Below are 12,032 nucleotides of genomic sequence, written 5' to 3'. Positions count from 1 at the left end.
TCCACTTCTACAGTTCATATGCTCAGTGTATAACCCTTGCATTCTATGCTGCTATGATACTGTTGAACCACAAGTTAACAGGTCTTATAAACTGTATTTTAACACTTATTTGGATCTTTTCAAAGACCTCTACCTGTTTACAGAAACCTTATGAAGTATAGCAACAATAACTTTATATCAACCCTATTCCAATTAGCCCTACAATTTCTCAGAAAGTTTTACTGCATTAAAAGAGCATCTTAATTAAAAATGCACATTACTGGAACATTAAAGACCAAAGGTATCACAAAATTATTACTTCCACTGTTTTAGAATACTGAGTAAAATTTAATTCAATATTTTAAGAAAATAAATTTGCTGATAGAGAGTTCAGCCAACTAAAGGATAGCTCCTTTCTGCTCATAGAAATAAGTCTTCCTAATCACAAGAGTGGAGAAAGGCACTGTGGTTCAACCTGTAGCTCACCTCTGTTCCTAGTTACTGAAATACAGACACTAAATAGTGGTTTCCATTTATTTCACATACAATAGAAAACAATTTCTCCCAGTTAGGAAAAGATACATTCTTTCTTATAACCAGAAATAAAACAGGTCTAAAAGCACATTATACATTTGATAATCATCAACATTTGACTGAAAAAAAATTTAATTGGTAATTCAGTTTCACTTCTTACTATCATATTGCCAACACTTATTTGTCCCACTTATCAGCCAAGTAGTCTGATTCTGCATGAACTTAGGCCCTTGAGTAAATCAAACTCTATAAACAATCTAATAGCAATAAATTATCATATCGTTAGAATTACAAAATACAAAGGTGTGAAGGGACTCCTGGAGGTCTTCTACTCCAGCCGTTGCTGAGAGCCACGTTAGCCTCTAAATTGGATCAGGCTCCCCAGGGCCACGTCCAGGAAAGTTCTGAGCATTTGCAAGGACAGAGATGCCACAGAATTCCTATGTACCTCTAATACATCACCACTCACACAGTGAAGAATGTCTTTCTTCTATGGTGGTCCTATTCCCATTACCTTTCTTGACTCCCATCTTCCTTCTAATCACTCATTAGATGATGAAAGACAGCAATAAGATTCCCTATCTTCCTTTGGCCTTCTCTTACCAGCTGAGCAAAGTGACAGCCCCTCCTTATGCATCAATGTGTTCCAACTACTTGTTAGACTGTCAGGGTCTTTCTTCACAGGGTGGAGACTGTAAGTGCTCTATTCTGAAAGATTGTACGGGGATTAAGCACTAGGGAAGTCTGTAATATTTTCTTCCTGTCCCTACCAGAATAACACACATCCCTTAAAACACCAAGTGGGATATTACACACATTTCAGGTCACGCCCTTGAGTTACACATATTTCAGCAAATATACACAGTAAAAAGACATTTAGGTCATTTTTACGAGAAATATTTGCTTTAGACAGCAGTCATACCACCAACAGATTGAAAGAAGGGTGGTTTGCAATAGTTTCCCCAATACTAAAAAATAGATTTTCTTCCTTTGGACTACAGAGCAGGAAGTTACCATACTCATTTGCTACTGTAACACAGAAATTAGCAAGCCATTTCTCCAGATTTTTTTTTCTTCTTCTCAGAGATACCTAATCCACCAGGAAAAACACTTTCCCATCTACTAAATTATTAAGTAGAATGACAGAATGGCTTTGACACAACAGAAGAAAGCATTCAGAATGAGTTAGTCTTGAGTGGGTCCTGAATCTAGGACAAGGGGTAATGGGTTCAAGTTGTACCAGGGGAGGTTCACATTAGATACTAGGAAAAAATTTCTTTGGCAAAAGAGTCATGAAGCATTGGAATATGTTGCCCAGGGAGGTGGTGGAGTTGCCAGCCCTGGGGGTATTCAAATAACAGGTAGATGTGGTGCTTCAAGAGATGTTTTAGTGGTTAAGATGGTGTTGGACTGACAGTTGACCTTGATGATCTTGAAGGTCCTTTCCACCCATGATGATTCTATGATTCTAATCATTTCAGTCAAAAGATGTCCCAGAGAAAACCTCAGTATTTTCTTTTTGATGGCTTACTTTTATTGGGTTTTCAAGATTTGTAATCAAAACCACAATGCTATTAAAAACAGATTTTAAAAACTCACTTAGGCATTGAACAAATGTGAATTGAATGAGAATTTCCAGGAGTCTCTTTATTTCTGCAAAGGAAGCACACCCAAAACAAGCAGCTTCCCAGACAAAACTGCCTTGAGGAGGCAAAATATCCAGTACCAAAAAATTAGGGTTGCTTCTAGATTATTACTGTGCCAGATCTTGGATTGCTAATATCTCTTTGGACAGACATGGTCATGGACAGACAGTGGAGAACCAAGCCATGACTCCAGCAAATACTATACAAGATGTTTGGGTTTCATTTGTTTTTATTTTAGCTATTTAAGTTTGTAAATCAGGAACAAGTTTTGCTCTGTTCCATAAAGGACCTAGTAAATAATGGCCTTTGACATAAACTTGTTTTAGGCAATTAACACACATTTTCTAAACATCTGTTTGCTAAAATATGTTTGGACCAATGGTTAGCATTTGGATTTTTTTTTTCCAACCTTTTATTTTTTTCAGAGCAAATACGCAGAACCACCCTGATGACATTATCTTTTAATCTCTGGAGTTTGCAATTGTTTGGTTGTTCAAAGTGAACAAGGACTGATGTCTTAATTATTTTTCTAATACAGCAATCTACTGCATCCAACTGGATTATGTCTCCAAAAGTCAGGACATAATATTTATGATTATAGAAGTGAGCCTAAATATTTCTGGTTATAGATTCAGAGTTTGAAGAGCGCACCTATACCACAGAATGATACCTTAGCTTCAATAGCTTAGTACCATGTACTGAGGAGGGATTTTAAGAGGTTTACAATACTTGGACTCTCCCAAATTCAGACATGAACTGAACAGGGATTTTTATTGTAAGAAACAAAAATTAAACAAAATTTAATTAAACATAGCAGAAAGTTCCCAAATGTTCCTATACATTGTCTAACATTTATATCACTTCTTGTGTTTTCTAGGAAAAACACCTTTACTTTTCCATGTCCATGTTATTGTGTTGGGTTTTGAGGTTTTTTTCCCAATAATTCATTTTACGGTAAGAAGAGGACTAGCGTACAAGGCTTTTATTTTTTCCAGTAAGTGGCCTGGATTTTTGCTGTATCAGTCTTTCCGACTTGGAAAGCTCCATGAAATACATTAAACTTAGGACTCCATTTGATAGGTCAGAACACCAAAGAATGCACTGCCAGTGTAGAGTAGCTCCTGCCCATAGGGGACTATGGCCCAAATAGGCAAATGTTGTGAACTAAACTCACTTAAGAATCTGAATGTTGTACACTTACAGTAGATATATATTTTTTAAAAACAGATTGTGATCTGGTTTGACATTTTTATGTTCTTTACACACTGTGTATATACACTTACAAAACCAAGTAACTTTTCTCGTTTGCATTTTTTATACTAACATTTAAAAATGGGAATACTACAAAACATTTATTTTTCTGCTGACTCATACCACAGAGAGATTAGGCTATAAGGAAAGGGTTTGTTCTGAATATGACATGAAGTTATGAAACTGTTAGGAGCAACAGCTCATGAATTCTGAAGAGGGTAGATGACACTATGATGACAAATGGAACTAAAGGGGTGCCATCAGCTAGAACATTCTGTTTTTAAAAAGTATGAGAAAGTTATTGCAGATATACAATTGATTTCCTGTTATTTTTTAACGAAATTACTACCACAATATATGTAGCCTTGTTTTTTCATACTCCACTTCTTCTGTTTCTACTTGAGATCCATGTGAGTGTGCAACCCTTTTAAGTTACAAGATGCATGGGAGAAATCTGTCAGAGCAGCTTTATGTAAAATAATGTGTAATGCATAAGATGTATGGCAAAAGGATTGTGATTATTTTAAAAATATCTTTTCCTTGGTCATTTCCTACTTTAGTCATTTTAGGTATTATGAACAGCTACAAAAGAAGTCACAAAAGCAGAAGTCACATGAAGGTGTGGGTTTTTTTTTTTATTTGTGGTACCAATAAACACATCCATCTGAATTTGTTCATGCTAGCTAACATCTACCAAGGCTAATCATGTAGGTTCTATTTAAATACAAGTTTGACTTACCTCTACCTAGGTGGAATTTTAGAAAGATATACATTTCCTGGTCAAGTGCTTAATTATTTATCAAGGTAGTTAAGACTATTTAAAATCATAGATAAAATAATTATGAGAGAAAAAAGATCAATTAATTATACCACCTTTTTTTCAAAGAAAACCTCTAGACTTAAAGATTCTAGCCAAATCCAAATTGAATGCAATTTCATTCACCTCATTTGAATTACAGTGAGGTGTCCCAGGACCTAACCTGGTAATAATCTGTGGTGACCTTCCTCTCACAACTGAGGTAAAGACACTTTGGAGGAAATCTTCATTGACTGACAATTCAGCCCCTACAAAATAGTTGTTCTGACACTTACCTTCATGCTGTTTGTAAGCACTCATGTTTCAAAATATTTTTCACAGGTTGCTACAATCACAAAATCGTGCACAGTAACATTTTTCTAAGAGATAAGGGGAAATTTTTTCTAGGAGAAAAATCAGGGTCTTCATACAAACACCAGTATTATGGCAAAGAGATGCCATTTTAATTTATGCTGCTATACGCTACAGTGCTCCCTGTGGTAATGAAAACCAACCATATCCTGGATGCATTAGCAAGAGTCTGACCTGCAATAATTGTTCCCCTTTGCTTGTGAAGCTACATCTAGTTCAGTATGTCCAATTTTGCCACCCTTATCAACAACTAAGTACAAGGAAGAAATTCATGATGGGGCCAGTGAAGGGTGGGAATGATTGTACGGAGACATTTTAGGATGCTCATACCTGGACATATTCAGACTTTTAGTGGGCAAGGCCCTGAGCAATCTGAGCTAATTATAAAAGTTGGCTCTGCTTTTACATGGGGGCTGGATGAAATGACTTCAAGAATCCTTGTCCCTTCCAGAAGATTCAGAAACCTTCTTGCAAGTTTTAAACTAGTTAGCTTTGAATGGAGGAAAATCTAGTTGCATCATGGTCCACATTGTAGGATTAGCTTAAGCATGTCAGTGGTTTGTTCAGAGAATAATACTACTGTACTAGATTGCAACAGAACCAGTTATTTAAATGTCTTCGTTATGTCTACAGTATACTGCAGTCAATGATGAGATGGCAAAACCAAGGGAAAGACAGACTGCATAGCTGAGACTTCCACAAGCCTTAAAACTTTTTTTTTTCTCAAACCCTTATGAGATTTTCAGACACAGTAACGAGTTTGTTAGCTATATGCCTTACATCATTAAGTGTATTTTCCTCTATTGCCAGAACCTGCTGTGTTTAGCAAAGCCTAAAGGAAGTAACAGTTGAGTTATTTGAAAATAAGGTGTTTCAAATGCTGCAAAAAGGGGCTAAAAGGGGTAAATTAGCCCAGTGGCAGTGGCAGTCTGTGCATCAGCTACACATGAAGAGAAGCAGTGAGTTCAGTTCTGTCTAGACTCAAAGAAGAATACTGTTCAAAAGCAAAAGCCTCTGTCAACTGCACAGTTATGTACTAATATGACGAATAGGAGGCCAAAATATGTCAAATGTTAGCATTTGGTATCTTCACCTACCGTACTAAGAACTATCTTCTTTTAAGTTGTTGATCAAACCCAGCTCAAATTCATCCCAGTAAAAACTAAGACGATGTGATCTCTGTAAAATCAAGAATATGCATTTTCTAGACTCATACAAGACCATGATAACATGGTCTTACCTTTCTTTTCAGGCCCAGCCTCATATGATTTCTGCAGAAGCACCCCAATTATTCACAAATCCATAAATCCCCTCCAAAAGCTCTAACAAGCCAACACATGAGGATCCTCCGTGGTTGGTACCACAAAATTTATTTTGTTGTCTTGAGACAAGTAAAACGCCAAGTATTATCTGGTGCCTTCATACCTGTACAAGAAAGATATCAAAAGTGCACTGCAGAGAGCTTTCAACATGATCAGGAAATGGAAAGAACACACTTCTGATCTTATCTTCACTCTTTGATGCTTGGATATATTTTGTGATGAAATTTTCAACTGTATTCCTTTTTACTGAAAATATAGATGTTTTTTGTCCCATTTTTACAGGCTGCAAGAATGTGAGGCATGCCATCAGCTGTCCAAGTGGCAAGATTTCAAGAATCCATACAGATAAAGGAGAAATAACAAAAAGCTACATGCGTAGAGAGCAGTGATTTCCAGCTGGAAGTGCTGCTCCAAAGAATCACGCATTTCTCAGCCTTAGGAGCAGTTCAGAGGACCGCTTCACTCGTAAGGCTGCAGCAATGGAAAGGATTCTCAGGTAAAAGCAAATCCCATCACAGAAGAGGGAAGGGTGGAAAAAACAGTTTCTTGGGATTAGCACTGTTACTCCTAGAAAAAGGGAAGTTTATTCTTCAGCTGTATATGACATGAAAATTATGCCCTCAAACACCCACAGGCCCCATAAAATGCTATAACCAAAGACAATGCTCAGTTCAATGGTTACTCATATTTCTAAATATTTAGCTTCCATTAGGTATTTCATGAAGCTATTCCCTATACAAGCCCTGTATGATCATTAAAGGGGAAAAAAATCCTACAAGATGCTCTAGTGGTGCTACCAACTGTATTCATCATAATGTAGATTTTCAGTCAAAAATCTAGACTTTCTTGTGAGACACAGACTACCATTCAACATAAAAGCCCCTAACTAGACCCACACAGCCATGATCACAAAAATAACCTGAGAAGGAGAGAGACAGCTACAGGGATGCTGCTTTATCTTCACAAAAATCTCGCTGCTGGCAAGGAAAATGAAGCTGCAGCAGCACCATATTTTTCATGAGTCTCAGATCAATACCATGCTACATGCCTCGTGTGCTAAAACAGGTGCATTACATGGTTTGTGTCACTCATTTCAATATGGTGCCTTTTTAGCTGAATTAGAAATATTTGGACGAAATGCCCTCCTAACCATGAAGGTCTCTTACGTTTTTCTGATGCATGGCAAGCCCTTAAAAATGAAAGGATATTAAGATATCTTAATAATATTGTACTGTATTAACTTAATAATATTGTACTGATATGACAATGAAATTGTTAGATCTGCAACATTTAAAATTTTATTAGTGACCGTGAATTTGAACTGCAGGGAAGCAATGTACGTGTTCCGTGTTGCTTTACCATCTATGTTTGTTTTTTTAATAAGAGGACAACAGCTTCAATTATAATCAACGTAAAGAAATTTGCATTTGGTTATATTTGATACGTACATATTTATCTCTTACTGGCATAAATATTTTAATTTAAACCAAACCTGACAAACATATCACACATTGCCAATATTTATATTTACAGGAGAATAGATACTTTGCATGTTTAGAATGCCTCTAGAAAAACCACAAAGCAATAGAAGTCAAAGATAAATTAAATGTCTGTGAAGATATCAACCAGTATTCTGCTGGAAAAAAAAACCCGTCATGTTTTGTAACATAGTTACTGGAGAATATATCATATTTAATTGAATACGGGAATAGTTTGCGTATTTAAAATAAAAATGTAACTACCTTTTTCTTCCTGGTGTCACTAGATTTAACATATTTTTAATTATTTTTTCCATTTAACTGCTTACAAACACTTAAAAGAAGACAAGCTCTAAAGTCAGTCCTCTGAATCATTTCAAAAAGGACTCCATTCTGGTTTAATAGAAAAACGTTATGCACTACACAATATGAAGGTGGTGGCAGCAGCTGTGTGTTTCCTATCACAAGTTTGAAAACACATTTAATCTAATTTATGAGCTTTTGTTTAAACAAGCATTGATATGCACCCTGTGATGCATATGGGTTGCAAAAATTCACAGCAATATATAACCCAAGTGGCCTGCCTGTGACATATGAGCAACTTTTATATGATTGAGGATGTGAAATATCTAAATTAATACTATTTTATACAAACTCCTCTGGATAATGATTTATCTGGATTCATTCTGCTTCCCACTGAAATCTTCAGGGACAGTCAGGATCAGTGTGGATAAACATTTGTCCTCAGTGCTTAAGAGCACATAATTTAAAAAATTAATTTGGAATCCGCCATTACTGAGAGCAACTTGTGCAAGCTTACATGCTCAGGCACCTATAAACTCAGTAAATGTTTCATATTGTCACCTGAGGTAACATCATGTTTTGCAAATGAATGCTTCGTGTAATTTTCCTTTGTTGCGGACATCTTTCTTGCATGTTGCTCAGGACTGAGAGAAAAAACTAACACCTTTGCTTTCCTATTATTAAAAATTAATTGGATTTTTAAAATATATCATCAGAAAACACTTGGTTTGATCTCATCTAGCCAAATACAAATGCTTTCTACCAGAATGGCATGCTATTTTACATCAAGTTGCCATAAGAGAAAGTCTGTGTCAATTCTGTACCACTGATACCCGGGGTCATTTTGACTGAATAAGATGTAGAAATACAGCTTCAGAAACACAGACATTAAACAATTGTTTCTTCTTTTTCTTTGAACAGCATTTTAAGATGTCTGGAGACTCAATGTGTGTCAATAATTTTAATTGACAGACTGTCTTTTTGTCAACATTTGGCCTCTGCAAATCTTTCCTCCAAGTATTAAAAAAGTCTACTTGGAGATTACTGTGATTATATTTTAGCAAATTCCACATTTCTTTGGAATACAGAAAAGCAATGCTTCTCGCTCTCATAACGTAAAAAATAAATAAAATAAGCACCAAACCACTGAGATTTAATGCATGCTATCATTCAATAAAATTGCAGAAAATGGCTAGGTAAAGGGGAAGGAATCGACAGGGTGCCTTCTTCCAATGAAAATGCAGGGGAAAACTATGAATATTGCACAAAACATTATAAAGCTAGTTTTCATTCCCACTGGGATCTCCATCCATAAAAAGGAGATCCACTGTAAAACTTCAATAATTCAGGAGGACATATGGCATAGTTAAAACAAGGCTTTTTCCTTTAGAATATTCAGAGGATAATAACTTCGAACTAAAGTATACCATTTACAATCATCTAATTAGAGAACTTTATTTGGTTTGGGTGTTGTAGGGGTTTTTTGGGGGGGTATTGGTTTTTTTGTTTGTTTTGTTTTTTTGTTTTTTTTTTTAATAAATCCTTTATGAATTGCAAATTCATCAGGATTTTCCTTCAAAAATCTCCTTACAGCTCTTCTTCCAGTTCTATCCACAATTCCCTCACAAAGCAGCAATTGTTGGCATTGTTTGTGCCATCTCTACGGACCCATTCAGCATCTCCCTCTCTCTCCTAAGGCAGAAGTTGCTGTGAGCTCCCTGCACTGCAGTGCAATGCAGCCCAAGTACCAGCAGTACCAATTGTGTTTGTCTGAGTAGGTTTCCCTTTTTGCTGTACTAACCTCTGCAATCCATCGCCCCCTCACCCACTCATCCCCCCCCCTCTGCCAGAGGTACACTCATCAGCCTCCTAACCTTTTGCAGGAAGGAAAGCGAGCTACTATCAACCACAGAGGATCTTCTGGATGATCTTAGAATCTTTCGATGAGACAATCTCCCTCCTCTCCACCTCTCTTTATTATGCTTCTTCTTCACATATTCCTTCTCTCCTCAGCCCCCCTGCTCTGTACAGATGTGCCGTGGCCACCCCAGCCATCATGACTCATCTCCCACCCTCGCCCCCCCACTCACAATGATCCAACATTGCTTTGCAGAATTAGGTTTCCAAGACTCATCAGTGACCTCCATGCACAGTTACGCCCGTGTCACCCATCTCTCAGGTCCCTGGGGTGTTTTGCTTCTATTCAGGACTGCCAGACCAGATCCTCTGCTGCTTGGCATCCCTTGGGCTCATCTGCTCTGCCACCTCCTCTAAGTTAGACCATCCCATGGCTCTTCCTAACCACAGGTCTCAGCCTGTAATTTTCCCCACTGTGATTTCTACAGGCTTCCCTGTCTTACATACTTGCAGAGGCATCTCGGGATCTGAACACCCAAAGCATGAGGAAAGCGGTAAGTTAGTATGTTTTGGCGAAGTCTGAAGCTCTAAGTAAGGGAATCCCTGCTCCCTCTTACGCATCATGAATGCTGAACTGTTCTCTCAAGACAGTTAATGTGAGTTATAATCCTTAAAGGCAACCTACAGTGAGAAAAGCAATGTAATTTTCAAAACCTCTGAATTTTTTTTTCTTGTTGCAGGATCTGTAACCTTGCCTATTCCCTTCTACACGCATCTTACAAAGTGCCGGTTCCCCGAGGAGATGGAATCTCGACACCCTTCCTGCACCTTTTATTTTCCTCGGGATCCTTACCGCTGTATCTGCAAGCTTGTTTTCTTCAAACATCTGGTGTCTGCGAACCTGAATACTCCCGGTTTCTTCCCCCCTAGCGTGCAAAAGTTCTGCCAGCCTTAATATGCCAGTCAGCTTCGAAAGCAGAGACTAGACGCTCACACCGCCTTGATCTGTGCAACCTGCTCTGGCTGGGCAAAAGACGGAGTGAGCTCCGCCTGAAGCCCGAGTGAGCATCAGCCGAGCAAAGATTGTCCCCGCTCGCCGCCGATAGGCGCGGACACTCCGCGCTCTCTGTAAAGCTCGACCTGCCCCGAAAAAAGAGCTTTCCCCCTCCCTGGCAAGCAACCCCCCTACAAGTCCCATGGAAAAGTTGAAGTCCTCCTTCTGCACAAACATACAAGGAACACGAAAAGAGGGGGGAAAAAAAGAAAAAAGAAAAAAGAAAACGGAGGGGGAAAAAAAAAAAAAAAAAAAGAAAAAGAAAAAGGAAAAGGGGAAAAGTTGTGCCCGGGAGCAGCAGCAGCCGCCTGCCTGCCTTCCTTTGCCTTCCTGCCTGCCTGCCGGAGCATCACTTACCGGTGGGGCAAGCGGCGGAGGGCGCGGTGCGTCCGGGCTGTTCGGCTCCCTCCGCTCCCCGCGACCGCCGGCCCCTGCTGGCGGCGGGAAGGGAGGGGCGGCGGGAGGCGGCAAGATCCTCCCGGAGGAGCCGCCGAGCGTGACGGGCCGGAGGAGGGGCGGACTGGGGAGGCTGCGTGGGCTTCGCGTTGCGGTGAAACCTCTGCTGCAGTGCCGGGGAGAGAGAGAGAGAGCGAGCGGGCGAGGCGCGCAACGGCGCGGAACGGCGCGGTGCGGCGGCGACCACCGCCGGGAAGTGAATTCGTGTGGGTGCGGGGAGGGCGATCCCCGCCGACGGCAGCGTCCAGGACCGGCGCGGGGGAGACACAGAACCGCCTCCTCCCCGCCGCGGGCGATGGTTGGGAAGCCTCTGCGAAAACGTGCCCCTTTTGCACGCTGGAAGGGAAAAATAAAAATTGTGATACCCACGCGTGCACTTTATTTCAGAAGACAGTGTTTCACGAGAGGTGACAACAGGGGAAAGTGTGTGGAATTGTTTGTTTCAGAGTGGGTTGCAACAGGCCCCGTGTCCACCCAAAGATCACCGCATCCTCCCTTCTTGGTGTCCTGCTGGGGTGCGGGCCATGAACACTTTGCAGCAACAGTGCAAACCTGCCTGCACTCCACACACAGATGGCAAGTGAATGTCAGGTTGTGAAGGAGTAAAGTTGGTGTAGGAGCTCCCACATGCAAGATTCTCTTTCCTGAATAGAAGAATTCCTCACTAGGAAAAAAATGATGGTGTTAAAGAAAATATCAGAAAAATATTTGTGTAAAGATGATCTATTTGTCTTGGTACACAGGGGTGAAGCCTTGGACTAAGGTTCTATGAACAGCTTATTACTGTCATCAACAATATTTTCAATGCAGTGGCATCAAGGACAGAGAGTTGTATCATAACTTTGTTACGCTAGGTTATAATAGCCACTCTATAATAAAGAACATGAAGACAGTTCCTCCTTTATGGGTATATACAATTGCCTTCAACTGCACTGCCAAAGAGTGTAACGTGACAGTGGTAATGCCAGAGACTTGAGATAAAGA

At 39.6% G+C, this 12,032-nt stretch overlaps 1 protein-coding gene across 1 annotated transcript in view; it reads right to left on the bottom strand.

Moving 5' to 3' along the window:
• The window catches only part of SV2C (synaptic vesicle glycoprotein 2C), a 115,074-nt gene extending 103,981 nt beyond the window's left edge, over positions 1-11,093 (bottom strand). The window contains exon 1 of the mRNA XM_071730658.1: positions 10,950-11,093. The gene's annotated coding sequence lies outside the window, so the exon portion shown is untranslated. The remainder of the gene's footprint in view (positions 1-10,949) is intronic.
• Positions 11,094-12,032: the final 939 nt, after the last annotated feature.

This window comes from Heliangelus exortis, chromosome Z (genome assembly GCF_036169615.1).
Source record: "Heliangelus exortis chromosome Z, bHelExo1.hap1, whole genome shotgun sequence".
Classification (NCBI taxonomy): domain Eukaryota; kingdom Metazoa; phylum Chordata; class Aves; order Apodiformes; family Trochilidae; genus Heliangelus; species Heliangelus exortis.
The sequence above is the reverse complement of the archived record's forward strand: the minus strand, read 5'-3'. Positions and strand labels throughout refer to the sequence as shown.